Raw genomic sequence first — 20,443 nt, forward strand, 5'->3', positions numbered from 1 at the left:
TATATATATATCTACATATACATACACACACAAACACATATATATATACACACATACATATATTTTTTTTCCTTAAGTAAATCATATTATTTTCCATAATGTGGCCAGGCCTCATTCAATCAGTTGGAGGCCTTAAGAGAAAAGATTGAGGTTCGCTAAGGAAGAAGGAAGTCTCTTTTGAGACCATGTTAGAACTTAAGACTGCAGCATCAACTCCAGCCAGATTTTCCACCATGCTGGCCTATCTTGCAGATTTCAGACTTACCAGCTCCAAAATTCATGTAAGAAATTTATTTTAAGGCATTAGATTTTGGGTTTGGGACTTTGGATTTTACTCTGGGTAACTATCAGAAAGGTAATATTATCTGACTTTTTTTAAAGATTTCACTTATCTACTTGACAGACAGAGATCACAAGTAGGCTGGGAGGCAGGCAGAGAGAGAGAGGAGGAAGTAGGCTCCCCGCTGAGCAGAGAGCCCGATTCGGGACTTGATCCCAGGACCCTGGGATCATGACTAGAGCTGAAGAGAGAAGCTTTAAGCCACTGAGCTACCCCGGTGCCCCGATCTGACTTTTTTTTAAGGATTATTCTAAATGTTAGCTGAGGAAAAGACTATAGAGAAACAAGTGAGAAGGGAGACAAACTGAGGAGTAGTACTTTAGGAAAGAAATGATTGTGGTTTTGATGGAAGTGATGAGAAATACCAGATTTTTAATATATATCTCATTAAGCTATTCTAAATAGTTCCTGTATTCAAATCACGGGCATTGAGTGCAAGTTTGGACGACAAAAGATACCATTATCCAAATCCCTTAAATTACTGAGCTTTGGAGACTGAGAATTTGTTTACCAAAGGATACCTTTATTTTGAAGGTAGAAATCCCTTATTCCATATCACTCATGAGGGTTCTGCTTCTCTGATCAAACCCTAACAAATACAGATGGTACTTACAGCCATAAAACTAAATGAAATTACTTAGGGATTAAAGGATTAGGGTAACTTTAGAAATGGTCTAAGAATTGGGTCATTGGTCAGTCTTCCCTTTAAAGGTCAATTTTATGAGAAGAAACAAGCAAGTGAGACTGAGAAATAGTAGTCTATATGGTAGAAAAAGAACCAGAAAATTTTTCCAGAGAAAGTGATAGATTATACCAAATACTGACAAGTTGAATAAGATAAGCAGTGAGTTGACCATTGCACTGGATGGAGTTAAAAAGGCAAGGAAGGTGTTATTCAAGACTATTGCAGTAGGCGAGCAGCATTGAACTCAATTCTGCTGAAACAAAAAATGCCACCGTTTTTAAGAACAGGGTGAACTATTGTTAAAATATTAGAGGATACAGGTAGATTGATCACTGTGATTAGATGGTCATCTGTGTTTGCTAATTGATGCTTATCGAAGTTAGGCTCCTACCCTCTCACAGTGACTGGGAAATAGAGGCACTATTTTAAGGATTCCATTTCAAAAGGATGGTTTCCAGTCTTTGAGAAATACAGTCCTGGTTTATAAAACTGGCAAGAGTCTGGGAAAAGACTTACATCACAAAGGGGAAGTTTAAAATTGCATGTTTTTTTGAAGTCAGGGCTCTATGAAAGGAAAATCAGGGACCTATTGTTAGGAAGATACCTGTTGAAACTTTGTCAAGCTAGGGGGAACATTAAAGCCAGTCTTGGTCAACTTACCAAGGTAGAGATCATTAGTCCTCTAGGAAGAGTAGTTTCAGTGGAGTGGTGGGAACAAAGTATTAATCACATTAATTCAAGAGAGAGGAGAGGAGGAAAGAGAAGAGAATAGAAACAATTCTGAGAATTTTGCTATAAAGGAGCAGAGAAATGGCCTGACAGATGAAGGGGGAAGTGATGGTCAAGAGAAGACATTTAGGATGAGAGAAACAGCTGTGTGTTTGTACAAAGGTGAGAATGATCCAGTAGGGAGGAAAATATTAATCATGAAGGACAAATGCTAGAGGCCAGTTCTTAAATAGTTGAGAAACAATTTAGGGTGCTGATTTAGGAACACTAATTACTTATCATAGTAACAGTAGAGAGAGTCGAGTCTTTTCAGATCAGGGGCAGGAAGGTGGGGAGGTATATAGTGAGAATCTGAGGAAGGTCTTTTCTGTTTACTATGGTAAGAAGCTAGGTTTTCAGCTTAAGCTTAAGGATGGAGGATAAACTGATAAAGGATTAAGACACAAAGATATGAAATAGTTGCTCAAGGGCAATAAGAATGGAAGGACTAGGAAAACATGGATTGCAGTAATGTTTGACTAAATATTACTGCTCATCAGTGCTAACCAAGGTTAGTCAGCATAATTGTGTGATATTGACATGGTCAGTGGTGAATATAGCTCGACCAGAATTGGGGGGTTACCTATGTAAGTATGACAGAGGGGGAAACTTTGAAGACTGTATATTTTTTACTATATACAAAATCACTAGCTTCTTCCTGTCATTACTGATGCCAATGTATTCTTCTGCTCTTAAAAATATTTTATTAATTATAGTGTATGTGCTTCTCTGTTTTCAATTAACAAGTATTTATTTAGGACTACTAATAATAGCTAATATTTACTTGTCAATTTAACTGTGTCATAGTCACCTTTCTAAACACTTTGCCAGTATTTTTACTCCATTAATCTTCATATCAATCCTATGAGAGAGGTAATATTATCTGATATTATCTGCTCTCTCCAGATGAAGGCACTGAGGCACAGAGAAATTAAATAACTTGCCCAGGATCAGACAGTAAGTAGCTGAGATACAAATCCAGTATGAGGTTTCAGAATCTGGGCTCCTAATCACTACATTGCAGTTGTTTGTGAATTAAATAGCCGCCAGCAATCATACAGCATAGAAAGCAGATAAGGTTTAATTAACAAATTAGTTAGGAAAACAAATACCCATGAAACAAAGTGAGAAAAACAAGATTAATATAATTATATTAGTATACAATGTTTACTTAATTAGAAATTCATGTATGGGAAAAGGAAGTGTCAAATGGATTTTGACGTGGGAAGGACATGAAGAGAAGAGAGAAATGTACCCGAGGTGGCAGAAGAGCAGAAGCAAAGTCTGGGAGGTGGGCTTGCACTGAATGGACTAAGGAAGAGAGGAAAGGGTGTGACAGGCAAGAAGTAAGATTGAATTTGCATGGGAGCTCTGGGAAGAAAATTTGGTGGGGGAAGGGGACTCAGGAAATAAATTTGTGAGTGTGGGTGTTGCAGAAGAAGCTGGGGACAGGGAAGGAAACTGATGCCTCGAGATGTTTACAAGGTGGGGCACCTGGGTGGAACAGTTGGTTAAGCCACACTCTTGCTTAAGCTCAGGTCATGATCTCAGGATCATGATCTCAGAGTCATGAGATCGAGCCCCAGGTGGGCTCCACAGTTGGTGAGGAGTCTACTTAGGTTTCTCTCTCCCTCTTTCTTTGCTCCTCCCTCACCCTTAAAATACATAAATCTTTTTTTTTTTAAATGATGTATGCAAGGAGGTTCAGTTTGATTGGTTGGTATTGAGAACCCCTCTGATGGGTCATATAAAGAGCAAACCACACTTGACCCCACAGGGCACGGAGGAAGGCAGCAGCCAGGGAATGGATGTAAAGCAGGGGCTGTGGCTATGTTATGTTCATCTTTCCCCTCTCTACTCTTGACTCATTTTTTTTCCCAGTGGCTAGTAAAAGTTTAATGAATGTTAAATAGAAAAATAAATATTCATGGCATTTGGTGACTAAATCAATCAAGGGATAAAGAAAATAATTTCTGTGTGTGTGTGTGTGTGTGTGTTTTAATTTTTCATAGACCAAGAAATTAGCAATGTGAATGACAAAATGAGAATGTTGAAAAAGGAAAGCAGTTTAGAAAGAACAAAGTGTCAGGGTACCAGGTTAAGTATAAATACTATGCTTACCGGCAATTCATTCACATGTGTCAGAGTTGCTCATTAGTTGCCTAGGAAAAGTCACATCCAGCATTTAAACCTGGTAGAAAATGATGGGGGTTTTTTGGTCAAAATTCATTATATAGCTCCAGAAGAATAATGAAGAGAGGTGTGCCTTTTTTCCCCCCTCATCTGTAGCTGGGAGGCCTGAGAGTAACACATAATAACAGAATAATAACAGCAGCTGTGCTTATAAATATCCCCCCTCCTACTGAAAGAGGGTTGTTCGGCTAGATGCAAACCCGGTATGTAATTATATATTTACAAGACATACATAATAATGGTTAGATGGTAAACACTCAGGAAGTAAAATAACAGGGGAAAAAAACTGAGGAGTGAATGCAAAGAGATTTTAGAAATACCCTGCTGCTCAGTGTACCATGCACAGTTCTTTATGAATAAATTTTATGTGTGCAAATAAAGTAAGAGAAGTTAATTTGACAGCTAACAATATCAAGTGGGAAAATTACCCTTTAGAAAACTGTAGTGAATTTAGATTTTCTTCCCCCAATTTTCTCAAGCTTTGGACGGTGAAATTGTAAAGCTTGGGTTTTCTCTCTTCCAAAAATAGAATTATAGTGATTCACAGCTACTGAGATGATGTGTATCGTGTCAGCTTGGTTAATCTGGAACTTGTTTTCCCAGAATTCCCTGCAGGGTTCTGCATTAATGCAATCTGCACATGATTGGGGAAACAGAGTGGCCACCATTGACTTCCACAGGTACTGCGCTTCCAGGAAGTAACAGAAAGGAGCAGAGTGGTGGTGCCGTGGTTTTTAACTCGTCCTCCCTCTTTCAAACCCATTAAGTGTCTCTTCTAGTCTTGTGTCCTTTTAAAATTTTTCATCAAATTACTGAACTGTACGGGTGCCGAGTGGCATCTGCCTTTGGCTCTGGTGGTGATCCCAGGGTCCTGGAGTGGAGCCCCACATCAGGCTTCCTGCTCAGTGGGGATGCTGCTTCTCCCTATCCCTCTCCCTCTGCCCCTCTGCCTCTTGCTCTCCCTCAAGTAAATAATTTGTTTTTTTAATTACTGACCTGTGGGAATAATTTTTTTTTATACAAGTCCTTCTTATTCTTATGTAGGGTTTAAATTTCTCTTCTTTTTTAGTTTCTTAAAGTAGAAAGTAAAATAATTCATCTTAAATGTTTCTTCTTTTCTAATACAGGTATTTAAAGATATGCATTTCCCTCTAAGACCTATGTTAGCTATCACAAATTTTGATATGTATTGTTATAATTCTAGTATAGCTACCATTTATTTAGGTCTTTTTTAAGTTCTCTCAGCAATGTTTTATAATTTTCAGTGTAGAGGTCATCAAATCTCTTGCCAAATTTTTTTCCTCTAAGGATTTTATGTTTCTTGATGCTGAATTTTGGAGTAGACGACTCTAGTAGCTTATTGTTTGTTTCATGGAATTTTTGGTTTTGTTTTTGGTCTTTGGATTCCTTAGGACTGCAAGTAAAGTCAATTTTACTTTCCTTTCCAATTTCTATACCCTCCCCCTTTCTTGCTTTATGAGAGTAACTAGCATCTCCACTATAATGCAGAATGCAAGTGGTGAGAGCAAACATCCTCGCCTTTTTCCCTCAGTGTTAAGAGAAATGTCCTCCATCTTTCACAATTTTTGCTATAGGATTTTTTGTAGATTTCGTCTATAAAATTGAAGAAGATTCCTTCTATTCCTACTTGTCTGTCCATCTTCTATTCCCAGTTTATCATGCATGGATATTGAATTTTATCAAATTCTTTTTCTGCCTCTATTGATATGATCAAATGATTTTTTTTTTCTCCTTTACTCTGCTAGCCATGGTTAATTGCATCCATCCCTTTCAACTATTGAACCAATCTCGCATTCCTAGGATAAACTCCACTCAATCATAATGTATTTTCTTTTTCACATAATTCTAGATTTGATTTGCTAGTGCACTGTTGAGGATTTTATGCCTGTGATCATGAGGGATATTGATCTGTAACATTCTTTTTTATAAAGTCTTTGTTAGGTTTTGGTGTCAGGACTGTGCTCGTTGATAGATTGTGTCAGGATTGTGCTCATAGGTTGATTCCCTCTTCCTGTTTTCTGAAAGAATTGCACAAGATTGGGATTATTTATTCTTTGAATGTTTTATAGCATTCACCAATAAAGCCATCTGTATATGACTTTTTTTTATAAAAAGGCTTTTGATTGCAAATTAAGTTCCTTTAATCACTATAGGGTCTTTAGATTTTTATCTTTCTAACTAAGGCATTTTGGGTGAATTGTATTTTTTAAGGAATTTGCCCATTTTATTTAAGCTTTCAAATTTATTGGCATAGAGTTGTCAGAATTAACCCTTTAATATCTTTTTAATGTTTACAGGATCTGGGTGAAATCTTCTATTTGGGATATAAGTATAGTATTTTCTCTTTCTCTTTTTCTGGGTAAGTTTTACTAGATCAAAGCTATTAATCTTAAAAATAAAAAAACTTCTAGCTTTGTTAATTTTCTGTTGTTTGTCTTGGATTTAAATTTCTTTTTTTTTTTTTTTAGTTTGTTAAAGTGGAAATTTAAATAATTCATCTTAAATGTTTCTTCTTTTCTAAGATAAGTATTTAAAGATACATACTTCCCTCTAAGACCTATGTTAGCTAATTGTCACAAATTTCAATATGTATTGTTTTTTCATTCAGTCCAACATATTATCTCATTTCTCTTAATATGTCTTATTTGATAAATAAGTTACTCAGAAGTATGCTATTTAATTTCCAAATATTTGGAGTTTCTATATAACTTATTTTTTAATGTTCTTTTTTTTAAAGATTTTATTTATTTATTTGACAGACAGAGATCACAAGTGGCAGAGCAGCAGGCAGAGAGAGAAACAGGCTCCTTAATGAGCAGAGAGCCCGATGTGGGGCTTGATCCCAAGACCCAGACACCCCATTTTTTAATGTTCTAATTCAATTAGTTTGCAATCAGAGAACAGCTTTAAGAATGTAATGTTTTCGGGGCGCCTGGGTGGCTCAGTGGGTTAAAGCCTCTGCCTTCGGCTCAGATCATGATCCCAGGCTCCTGGGACCCTGCCCCATATCAGGCTCTCTGCTCAGTAGGGAGCTTGCTTCCTCCTGTCTCTCTGCCTGCTTCTCTGCCTACTTGTGATCTCTGCCTACTTGTGATCTCTGTCTGTCAAATAAATAAATAAAATCTTTAAAAAAAAAAGAATTCAATGTTTTCAGTTTTACTGAGATTTATTTTGTTTAACATGTATCTTGGTAAGTGTTCAGTGTGTACTTAGAAAGAATTATAATCTATAGTTATTGAATGTATTGTTTCATAAATAACAATTTGGAGATAATGTTCTTCATACCTTTTACATCATAACTTTTTTTTTAAAACTGACAAATAATTGGGGTGCCTGGGTGGCTCAGATTGTTAAGCATCTACCTTTCACTCAGGTCATGATACTGGGGTCCTGGGATCAGGTCCCGCATCAGGCTCCCTGCTCAGTGGGAAGTGTTTCTTCCTCTACCTCTCTCTCTCTCTCCCATGAATAAATAAGTAAAATCTTTAAAAAAAAAAAAAAAACAGATATAATTGACAACATTATAGCATTTTCAGGTATACAACATAATGATTTTATATTTATATTTGTACTTTTTTTGCTTTTTGGACTACCTGTTCTGTTTTGGTTTTTTTGTTTTATTATTATGGTCAGTTAACCAACATATAGTATATCATTGATGTAGTGTTTAACAATTCATTAGCTGTCTATAACACCCAGTGCTTATCATCATGTATGCCTTCTTTAATACCCATCACCTGGCTACACTAACCCCCCACCCCCCTTTCTTCTGTAACCCTCATTTTGGTCCACCTGATTTATCATGTAAGAGAAGAATGTTAAAAATATAAGGAAGCTATGATTGTGAATTATCTATTTCTCCCATTAACTGTCAATTTCTGCTTCATATATTTTGAAGTTCTATTATTAGATGCATACAGATTTGTTATGTTTTCCTGATGAATTGATCCCTATGTTGAAGACTACCTGGTCTATCTTACATCACTGTTTGCATAGCATATCTTTTCTTCATCCTTTTACTTTCAACCTACCTAGATTACTTTACATAATGGGTCTTTCATGTCACTAGGATTTAGTTGGGTCTTATTGTTTAACCAGTCTGACAATCACTGCCTTTTAATTGGGATTTTGAGATGAAATAAATGTAATTATTGACAGTTACATTTAAATCCACCATCTTGCAATTTGTTTTTTATTTTTCCCAAGTTATTTTCTTTCTATTCCTTTTTTCCTGACTACTTTAGGTTAATCAAATGCATTTAGTGTCTGATTTTATGTCTTAGAGTGATGTCAGCCACATGTATTTTTACAATTAATTACAATTTTTACAATTAATTACTATTAATTTACAATTAAATTACAATTAATTTCCTATATATGTAATTATACGTATGCCTTACTAATCAGTCTCTTAGTATTATTACTTTATCACTTTATAATTCCTACTTTACAAATATAAACCCCCTATGCAGTATAATTCCATATAACTTCCACCTCCTGTCTTTAAGGATATTGTTAACATCATTTATTCTACATACACTGTAACACCCCTGTACAATTTTTTGTTTGTTTGTTTCATTTTAAAATGCCAGTTACCTTTTAAGGAAATGAAAAGAAGAAACATATAGTCTTGTATATTTACTCACATATTGTAAATTTTGGCGCTCTTTATTGCCATAGATCTGAATTGACATCTGGTGTCATTTCCCTTCAGCTGAATGAATAACTAACCTCTTTTTAAATTTCTTATAGTGCAAGTCTGATGAAATTGAATTCTCTCTGCTTCCATTTGTGTAACAATGCCTTTATTTTACCTCAGCTTTGACAGACATCTTCGCTGGATACAGAAATCTATATTGACAAGTTATTTTTCAGTGCTTTAAGTAAATTTATCCCATCATCTTCTCCTTCCACTGTTCCTAATGCGGAGTCAGATATCATTTATAACATTGTTCAATTGTATGTAATATTTTTTTCTTCTTTGGCTGATTTCAAGATTTTCTCTTTATCTTTGGTTTTCAATAACTTTGCTATGATGTACCTAGTTATATTTATTCTGCTTACAGTTTGCTGAGCATTGAGATCAGTAAGTTGATGGTTTCTCATCAAATTTTAGAAAATTTATGCTATTATTTCTTCCAGTATCTCCTAACATTTTTGAGACTTTAGCCAGGTGCTAGACTTTTGGTATGTTACTCAGTTCACTGAGGTTGCGTTCATTTTTCTTGAATATTTTTACAATGTTCTTCCAATTGGATGGTTTTTATTGATGTCTTCAAGCCAACTAACCTTTCTTCTGGCATCTCTGATGTGGGCAAGGGACCAGAAAACTTTCATAAGTATCTAAAAGAAATCTTTATTCTGATAGCTACAAGGTCAAGATTTCAGAAAATCTGGATGTCAGAACATTAGGTATAGTTGTGGCACATCTTATTCCCAAAGAGGAATTGGAGCTGAAATGACCTGTACTTGAGAAAAACACCTTCACTGCTACATGAATTATTATCATGCTGTTCTAATTCTTTTATATGCATAATTATATAGCTATTTCAGATGTGTAACTATTGTTAAAACTAGAAAATAATTTATCTCTACGTATAAAAATTCTCAAGTGTCTTCTTTGCCCATTTGTTATGACTTTTTTTTTTTAATATTTTATTTATTTGACAGAGAGAGAAAGAGAGAGAGCACAAGCAGGGTGAGTAGCCAGCAGAAGGAAAGGGAGAACCTCCCTGAGCAGGGAGCAAAACACAGGGCTGGATCCCAGAACCAAAGATCACGACCTGAAGAGTAACAGGTAAAATTGGAAATGTTGTCTACTGTAAAGTTTTTGGTGTACTTCAACAAAATTAAACAAGTGACTCTAATGGCTGGGTCACAAAACCAGTGATTTCCAGTTCTTTGTTTTAACAAATTAGAAGGCCTAGTCAAGTCATCAGGCGAGCAAGTATTGAAGATAGTTTGTAGATCAGTATGTGATATTTGGTATTTAATCAGGAAGGACTAAAAAGAATTGAGTGATGTTGCTAATACAAGAATCTTAAAATTTCCGAATTCTATCTCTTGGTAATAAATTTAAATATTTAATTTCAGTCCACAAACATACTTGGTGCCAGAGAAGTATGAAATACTTATGAAAAAATACAGTGAAGTCATTGAGAAGTGAAATGGAAATACTAGTTTAAATTTAAAAAGAGGGGAGCCTAGGTGGCTCAGTGGGTTAAAGCCTCTGCCTTTGGCTCAGGTCATGATCCTAGGGTCCTGGGATCAAGCCCCACATCCAGGCTCACTGCTCAGTATGAATGGCAAAATTTCTGACTTGAGTTTATGTGATTTATGATGGGAAGAAAATAGTAGAAGAATCACAACACTATTTAGATAACATTAGGTATATTTAGAAGTTGAGGTTACAGATTTATTTTAGTGCTGAAGTCACAAAATGCCTGTGTGCCAGTTATCAATTTATTGTCTCTCAGTCCACATGCACTATCTGTCTTGTAATAATGGATTTCCCCTTTAAGCATTTCTCCTTTTCAGCAAGCATGACATTAGGTGTTATCATTGGAGGGAGCAGGAGGAATATTGCAAAAGGAAGAGGATTTTCTTCCCAGTTCCACTGTGCTGACGTTTTGGGTTTTGCCCTACTCCTACTTCATAGCTGATGCAAATGGGGATATCCAGTGCCTTTCTGCCCCATGTGCATGCCCAGAACATGCAGTCCCTCAGTGAGATCATGACGCCAGGCCCAGCCTGTGACCACTTCCCTGTGTTCCTTCTGACATGGGCACTGCACCTGCTGGGTTTTACGCTGCTCTGCCAGCAGACAAGTTTCTGAAGCCATGATCCTTCCATGTATCCAGCCATCAGCACTCAGCTCCTGCAAAGCATGATTTTTCCACTGCTGTGTCCTATAGGGTGCTTTCTCTGTCTCTTATTTTCATACAGTGCCATTTTTCTAATGCTGAGCTCCTTCAGATCACCATTTCTCAAGGACTAGGCTCCTGCAAGGTGTGATTTTTTTATTTTATTGGGTTTTTTCTAGTACCCGGCTCCTGCAGAGGGCAACTCCATGCAGTGCACAGCGGCCAGCAGTCAGCAGCCTGCCCTGGCATCTCCTCCGGTTAACTTTTAGCACATCTTTTTTTTTTTTTTTAATCTTATTTATTTATTTGAGAGAGAGAGAGAGCACATGCACAAGCATGGGGCAGGGGAATGGTAGAGAAAAAGGGAGAAGCAGCCTCCACACTGAACAGGGAGACAGATGTGGGGCTCCATCTTAGGACCCTGGGATCATGACCTGAGTCAAAAGCGGACACTTAATCAACTTCACCCAGGTGCCTGAATTTTTAGCACATCTTTAGACATAGTACGTTGCCATGAAAGTCTTCCACAGAAGCCTAGGCAGATTTCTTCCAAGTTTCACCAGCCACAGTGACTGAATGATTTCTGCACTATTCAAAGAGTCCAGTTCTGCCTTCTCCAAAGAAATATAGTCCTCAGCCCAGAGTCGGTGAGTTGGGGGGTGTTAATTCTTCCTGAGTACTCTGTCTCAGCCTCAGATAAGAGATGATGCTCATTATATCTGATATTCATTCATTTTATAATGTTTAGGTTTGTTAACTTCTTATTAGCTAATTCCCATTACTCCAAGTTCTGTTATAATTAATAATTCATTGGGATTTTTAAATAATTAGATTATTATTCATATAAGCATCTTTATTTTTTAAATATACCTTTTGCATTACATTTTATATTTTATTTTCTGTGATTATTTAGATAAAATTCTGATAAAATGAACATTACTAACCAGTATATATTTTACCAGTGAGTAGCTAAATGTTTTACTTCTTGAGCTTTGGACTGTCAAACTCATCTTCATTCTGTGTTTACAGTGGATGACAACTCACTTGGTCATAGGAATGTTGGATTTATATTTATTTCTTTTTTATACATTGTTGAGGTTTCTCTGTTGTCATCTGTCATCTAAAGTTATTGAGAATTCTAAAGCCATCTTCCAATTTTCCTTTTTAAAGTGACCCTCTGTTTCTTTTCTTGAGATACAAATTCCCTTCTTTAAACTTGAAAATCAATGAGTTTCCCTGAAAATTTCAATCTTTTATATCTTTATGAATGTTTTTTGGTCACTGAAATACAGTGAGTATTTTGAATCCATTTAGATTTTCTTTCATTAAGAGAAATATTCTTTTCATTTTTATTGTGATAAGAACACTTGACATGAAATCTACTCTTCCAACAGATTTTTAAAGTGTATAATATTGCTATCTATAGGCAAATGTTGTACAGATCTCTAGAACTTACTCATCTTGCATAACTGAAATTTTATATCCATTGATTATCAGCTCCCTATGTCGCTCTCCCTGACCCCACCCTGCAATCACCATTCCACTCTTTGATTCTATGAATTTGACTATTTTAAGTTACCTCATGTAAGTGGAACCATACGGTATTTGTCTTTCTGTGGCTAGGCTTATTTCACTTAATATAATGTCATCAAGGTTCATCCATATTTTTGCAGCTGGAAGTAATTCCTTCTTTTTAAAGGCTAATATCTCACTGTATTTCAAAATATGGTGTGTGTGTGTGTGTGTGTGTTCATTCCTTCATCAGTCAATGAACAATCAGTTATTTCCATATCTTGACTATTATGAATAATGCTGCAATAAAAATGGAAGTGCTATCATCTCTTCAAGACTCTGATTTCATTTTGTTTAGATAAATACCCAGAAGTAGGTTGCTGATCAACTGGTAGTTGTATTTTCAACTTTTTGAGAAACCTCCATATTGTTTTTCATAGCAGCTGCACCATTTTGCATTCCTACCAAAAGGGTACAAGGGTTCCAATTTCTGCACATTGATCTTTTTTGTTTGTTTTATAATAGCCATCCTAACAGATATGAAATTATATCATATGGTTTTGGTTTGCGTGTCCCTGATGATTAATCATGCCCAGCATCTTTTCATATACCTATTGGCCATTTGTATATCTTCATTGGAGAAATATCAATCCAAATTCTTCGCCCATTTTTTTTAAAGATTTTATTTATTTATTTGAGAAAGAAAGATCACAAGTAGGCAGTGAGGCAGGCAGAGAGAGGGGAGGAAGCAGGCTCCCCACTGAGCAGGAAGCCTGATGCAGGGCCGATCCCAGGACCCTGGGATCATGACCTGAGCCAAAGGCAGAGGCTTAACCCACTGAGCCACCCAGGTGCCCCTCTTAGCCCATTTTTTAAGACAAGTTATTAGTTCATTTTGTTTGTTAGTTTTTACTGTTGAGATGTAGGATTCTCTTATAAATTTTGGAAAATAAGCTCTCAGACAGACTTATTACAGGACACAAAATCTACAAAAATCAGTTGCATTTCTATATACTACTAATAAACTATATGAAAAGGAATTTAATAAAACTATCCCATTTATAGTAGCATCAAAAATAAAATACTTAAGAATGAAGTAAGGAAGTAAAAGACTTGTATGCTGAAAACTACAAAACATTGATGAGAGAAATTAAAGATGTAAACAACAGAAAGATATCCTGTGTCCATAGATAAGAAGGATTAATAGCATTAAAATGTTCATGTTGGGGTGCCTGGGTAGTTCAGTCATTAAGCATCAGTCGTGATCCCAGGATGCTGAGATTGATCCCCGCATCAGGCTCCTGCTTGGTGGGGAGCCTGCTTCTCCCTCTCCCTTTGCCTGCCACTCTGCCTGCTTGTGCTCTCTCTCTCTCTCTCTCTCTCTCTCTCCCTGTCAAATAAATAAAATTTTAAAAAATAATCAAAAATTTAAAAAAATAAAATGTTCATGCTAACCGAAGGTGATCTACAAATTCAATGCATTATCCATATCAAAATCCCAATGGTATTTTTTACAGAAATAAAAAAAATTCTAAAATTCATATGAAAGCACAAAAGACCCCAATAGCCAAAACATTTTGAAAAAGAAAAACAAAGAAGGAAGCCTCATACTTGCTGATTTTAAAATATATTATAAGGCTACAGTAATCAAAAATAGCATGGTACTGGCAGAGACAGACAGATAGACCAATGGATAATATAGAGAGCCTAATATAGAGAGAATGCATATGCATATACAGTAACTTATCTTCAACAAGAGTGCCAAGACTGCACAATGAGGAAAGGATAGTCTTCAACAAATGGTTGGGGGGGGTGGTAGTTGGATATCTACATGCAAAAGAATGAAATTGGGCAGTTATCTTACACATTATCCAAAAATCAACTAAAATGGATTAAAGACTTAAACGTAAGTTTTGAAACTATAAAACTCCTAGAAAAAAATGATAGGGAAAAGTTCCCTGTCATTGGTCTTGGCAATGATTTCATGGCTGTGATATCAAAGTCCTGGCAACAAAGCAAGTGGAACTAAATCAAACTTAAATGTTTCTGTACAACAAAGGAAACAGTCCATCAAAAGAAAAGGCAACCTATAGAACAGGAAAAAAATATCCACAAACCATATATCTGATAAGGGGTTAATTTCCAAAATAATTCTTATATCCACTCTCCTTTTCAAATTACCGTGTGGTTTTTTCTACTGAGAACCTGGCTGATACAAACTGACATTTTATTAAAAATTATGTTTCTATATTATATATATTTGTGTAATGGGTTTATATCTTTAATTGTTTCAACATGTAATATAGTTTTTCATGTTAATGTTGAGAATAAATAAACTTTTCTTTGAAAAAGATGGATGGTACTTTGATAGGAATTGCATTAAATGTGTAGATTGCTTTAGGTAGCATAGACATTTTCACAATATTTATTCTTCCAATCCAGGAGCATGGAACATTTTTCCATTTCTTTGTGTCTTCCTCAATTTCTTTCATGAGTACTTTATAGTTTTCTGAGTATAGATTCTGTGCCTCTTTGGTTAGGTTTATTCCTAGGTATCTTATGGTTTTGGGTGCAATTGTAAATGGGATTGACTCCTTAATTTCCCTTTCTTCTGTCTTGCTGTTGGTGTAGAGAAATGCAACTGATTTCTGTGCATTGATTTTATATCCTGACACTTTACTGAATTCCTGTATAAGTTCTAGCAGTTTTGGAGTGGAGTCTTTTGGGTTTTCCACATATAGTATCATATCATCTGCGAAGAGTGATAATTTGACTTCTTCTTTGCTGATTTGGATGCCTTTAATTTCCTTTTGTTGTCTGATTGCTGAGGCTAGGACCTCTAGTACTATGTTTAATAGCAGTGGTGATAATGGACATCCCTGCCGTGTTCCTGACCTTAGCAGAAAAGCTTTCAGTTTTTCTCCATTGAGAATGATATTTGCGGTGGGTTTTTCATAGATGGCTTTGATGATATTGAGGTATGTGCCCTCTATCCCTACACTTTGAAGAGTTTTGATCAGGAAGGGATGCTGTACTTTGTCAAATGCTTTTTTAGCATCTATTGAGAGGATCATATGGTTCTTGTTCTTACTTTTATTGATGAGTTGTATCACATTGACTGATTTGCGGATGTTGAACCAACCTTGCAGCCCTGGAATAAATCCCACTTGGTCGTGGTGAATAATCTTTTTAATGTACTGTTGAATCCTATTGGCTAGTATTTTGTTGAGTATTTTCACATCTGTGTTCATCAAGGATATTGGTCTATAGCTCTCTTTTTTGGTGGGATCCTTGTCTGGTTTTGGGATCAAGGTGATGCTGGCCTCATAAAATGAGTTTGGAAGTTTTCCTTCCATTTCTATTTTTTGGAACAGTTTTAGGTACCATCCATCTTTTTCAAAGAAATGGAACAAATAATGCTAAAATTTATATGGAACCAGAAAAAACCTCGAATAGCTAAAGGGATATTGAAAAAGAAAGCCAACGTTGGTGGCATCACAATTCCGGACTTCAAGCTCTATTACAAAGCTGTCATCATCAAGACAGCATGGTACTGGCACAAAAACAGACCCATAGATCAGTGGAACAGAATAGAGAGCCCAGAAATAGACCCTCAAATCTATGGTCAACTAATCTTCGACAAAGCAGGAAAGAATGTCCAATGGAAAAAAGACAGCCTCTTCAATAAATGGTGCTGGGAAAATTGGACAGCCACATGCAGAAAAATGAAATTGGACCATTTCCTTACACCACACACAAAAATAGACTCAAAATGGATGAAGGACCTCAATGTGCGAAAGGAATCAATTAAAATCCTTGAGGAGAACACAGGCAGCAACCTCTTCGACCTCAGCCGCAGCAACATCTTCCTAGGAACAACGCAAAAGGCAAGGGAAGCAAGGGCAAAAATGAACTATTGGGATTTCATCAAGATCAAAAGCTTTTGCACAGCAAAGGACACAGTTAACAAAATCAAAAGACAACTGACAGAATGGGAGAAGATATTTGCAAACGACATATCAGATAAAGGACTAGTGTCCAGAATCTATAAAGAACTTAGCAAACTCAACACCCAAAGAACAAATAATCTAATCAAGAAATGGGCAGAGGACATGAACAGACATTTCTGCAAAAAAGACATCCAGATGGCCAACAGACACATGAAAAAGTGCTCCATATCACTCGGCATCAGGGAAATACAAATCAAAACCACAATGCGATATCACCTCACACCAGTCAGAATGGCTAAAATCAACAAGTCAGGAAATGACAGATGCTGGCGAGGATGCGGAGAAAGGGGAACCCTCCTACACTGTTGGTGGGAATGCAAGCTGGTGCAACCTCTCTGGAAAACAGCATGGAGGTTCCTCAAAATGTTGAAAATAGAACTGCCCTATGACCCAGCAATTGCACTATTGGGTATTTACCCTAAAGATACAAACGTAGTGATCCAAAGGGGCACGTGTACCCGAATGTTTATAGCAGCAATGTCCACAATAGCCAAACTATGGAAAGAACCTAGATGTCCATCAACAGATGAATGGATCAAGAAGATGTGGTATATATACACAATGGAATACTATGCAGCCATCAAAAGAAATGAAATCTTGCCATTTGCGACAACATGGATGGAACTAGAGCGTATCATGCTTAGCGAAATAAGTCAAGCGGAGAAAGACAACTATCATATGATCTCCCTGATATGAGGAAGTGGTGATGCAACATGGGGGCTTAAGTGGGTACGAGAAGAATAAATGAAAGAAGATGGGATTGGGAGGGAGACAAACCATAAGTGACTCTTAATCTCACAAAACAAACTGAGGGTTGCTGGGGGGAGGGGGTTTGGGAGAAAGGGGTGGTATTATGGACATTGGGGAGGGTATGTGTTTTGGTGAGTGCTGTGAAGTGTGTAAACCTGGTGATTCATAGACCTGTACCCCTGGGGATAAAAATATATGTTTATAAAAAATAAAAAATTATATTAAAAAAAAGAATAAATAAACTTTCACAATTATTTTATAAGACATATTAGCAAAATGTTTAAATTCATTGACTTATTGTTGTGCTCTGTAATTTAATAGACACTAGCCACATGTAACCATTTAATTCTACATTTAACTACATTAAAATGAAATAAAATTCAAAATAAAATTCCTCAGTCATACCAGCTACATTGTGAGTGTCATTTATGACACTTGTCATAACAGCCACATATGGCCAATGCCTACCATACTAAACAGCACAGATGTAGAACATTATCATCATTGCAGAAAGTTCTTTGGGACAGTATTGTTGAAGAGAGACTTGGGTTTGGCTTTCTTGCCTGCAGTTAGCTTGACTTACCTCCTGCATTTTAAGGGCTCACCTAGTGTCTGACTTGTCATCATGGGATCTTGCATATATCTTCACTTACCAAGGGTGCACTTTTTCAGGTAAAAAGGTAACGTTATGAGTCTGTGATCACAGATTCACTCTTCCTATAATTATCACGTTATCCAAAAAAGCTGCCTCCTGTAACTTTAGAATGGCCTTGGAAATGGTCAACTAACGTATTAGCTTGGAGATGATATCATACAGTGTTGGAACACTGTCATTAAATAAACTATACATACAGGGCTTCTGAGTGGCTCATTCAGTCAAGCATCCAACTCTTGGTTTCTGTTCATGGGGTCATAGGACCAAGCCCCAAGTTAGGCTCCACGCTCGGTGGGGAATCTTCTTAAGATTCTCACTTCCTCTCTCTCTGCCCCTCCACCCACTTGCACATCCTCATTCTCTCTCTCTCAAATAAACAAATAAATCTTTAAAAAATATATGCTATACATACTTTAAACCGAGACAGAAGTGACTTGACTTCTGTCAAACCAAGACTTCTCACTACTACTTGGTTAACATCTTTAGAAGTGGTACTAAGAGAGGAAATACTAAGGTATCCACTAAGTGAAACTTAGGGCTAGTCATTTGAACCTTTTTATGCCAGTACACCAACAGTACAAAACCAAATTTACTACATTGACAAGGGAAAATAAGCCTGATTACCATGAAGGGATAGTGCTATTGTTTCACAGTGGTGACAGAATGAGTGTTTCTGGAACTCGGGAGTTTGACTGGTTTTCTTGGTGCTTCTAAACCCTAATCATGCAACTGTCTGGCACATAGCCTGACAAGGCAAAGTAAGCTGGGCTCCAACCACTCATGATGAAGGTCTAAGTCTGGGTTTCTTCAGAAGCAGACACAGAGATAAGGATTCTTATGAAAATTCATTTATACAGGAGATGTTCCTCAGAAGAACTAGTAGAGGAGGAGGTGAAATGGGACTGGGAAGGGAAGAAGCCCAAACAATAGTATTGATATAAAACCAAGACTAATGGAAAGAAACTTGCCTTCCCACAGGAAGCAGTGTATGTGACACGTAACAAGGGTAAGAGAACTGGAGTAGCTACGTCCTTGAACCTCAATGATTGGTCAAGAGTTGCCCCCACGTTGGTGTATATTCCCATGAACTTCTGAGTTTCCTTGTCTGTAAGCAAAGTGGGTTCCAGCAGCTACATCAGGTAGTCCAGTGATGAAAGTACTGACTGTTGGATGTGAAAGCATACTGAGATGCAGTGTGTACCCCCCCCCAAAAAAAAGGATCCAAGAGGACGTGGACAAGACATCTGCTATAGTCTGTCTGTGATACCCCACCGGGCAAATGACAGAGATCAGCAGAAATGCTAGGTGAGAATATGGGATAATCTAGAATGTTGATAGAGGAGGAAAATAATAAATATTAGTTGTAGACCTAGGACCAATGGCTGTAGCAGAGACTAAAACTTGTATCTTAGATGCTCCAACTTTGTTTTGTTTCTTGCTTTTTGTTTTTTTAAGAACTTGCTACCAGGGATGCCTGAGTGGTGCAGCTGGTTGAGCATCAGACTCTTGGCATCCCCTGAGGTCATGATCTCAGTGTCATGGGATCCAGCCCTACATCAGGCTCCATATTTGGCTCAAGTCTACTTGGTACTCTCTCTGCCCCCCCCCCAAATAAAAATAAATAATCTTAAAAAAAAAAAAAAGAAAAGAAAAGTACTTGTTACCAGCCACTACCTTGACAGAAACAGAACCTAAACATGCAAGTCACAGACTGCAGCAAATACTGTCAGTACCCTCACCCATCCCTTGCCTTTCTACTTAGTGTTATCTGGAAAATTTTTAAGTGCAAGGATCTGCAAAAAAGAAGCATTCTTCAACCAACATTGGTGCATAAATATCATTTCTTTCTTACCTCACTGGTGAGAAAATTCTGAGGTGTGCATTTTTCTATAAGTTCTCAGAGTCTCCCTGTGAGATTAAGATTCAATTCTCCATCATGACAGCTGCTTTAGTAGTATATTTTCTTTGTATATTTTCTTTGTAGAGACTTTCCTTCCTTTTCTCACTTACCTATCCACCTCACCCCAATCCCTGCCCCGGCTCCATGATGTTTCCTATCCCCTCCAGATAAACTACTTTCACTCAATACTTATATCAGGGTCTGCTTCATGAGAAATCCAAACTGTATTAGTCAGTTATATTCTTGGGCCCTTCAGGCAAAAGTCTCTGACCTAGATCAAATATATAAAAGCATGGAAACTCAAGAGAACTATCTGGGAATAATTTTTGAAGAAAGGTACTAGAGTGTTATGAATCTCAGCTCCTGAAAAGAAGGGGAGGAAAAGATTGCTTCCTTCTGGCAAAGATAAATAAAGCCATATACTAGTTAAAGTAGTAAGGATGGATTTTAAAAAGTAACAACTACTGCAATAGGAAAGAGCCCAGCATGAACTGAACTCAACTTCGATTTATACAGAAGTCACTGAGTGCTTTTCGGGGAGGATGAAGGACTAGGGAGAAGGTAGAGCAGAAAGTCAGTGAAGCGAGAAAAACAAAAAATTACAAAAAGCAGAAAGGGGAGGTGTTGGTTCATGTGAAATCCATCTGGATTTGCTAACTACAGTTTATGGAAGTTAGGCTCCTACCTGCCCACAGAGTCTGAGAGACAGGAGCCATATCTTCAGGTGTTGTCTTAACAAACAAAAT

The sequence above is a fragment of the Mustela putorius genome, unplaced genomic scaffold (assembly GCF_011764305.1).
Source record: "Mustela putorius furo isolate JIRA1106 unplaced genomic scaffold, ASM1176430v1.1 tig00001215_pilon_pilon_pilon, whole genome shotgun sequence".
Classification (NCBI taxonomy): domain Eukaryota; kingdom Metazoa; phylum Chordata; class Mammalia; order Carnivora; family Mustelidae; genus Mustela; species Mustela putorius.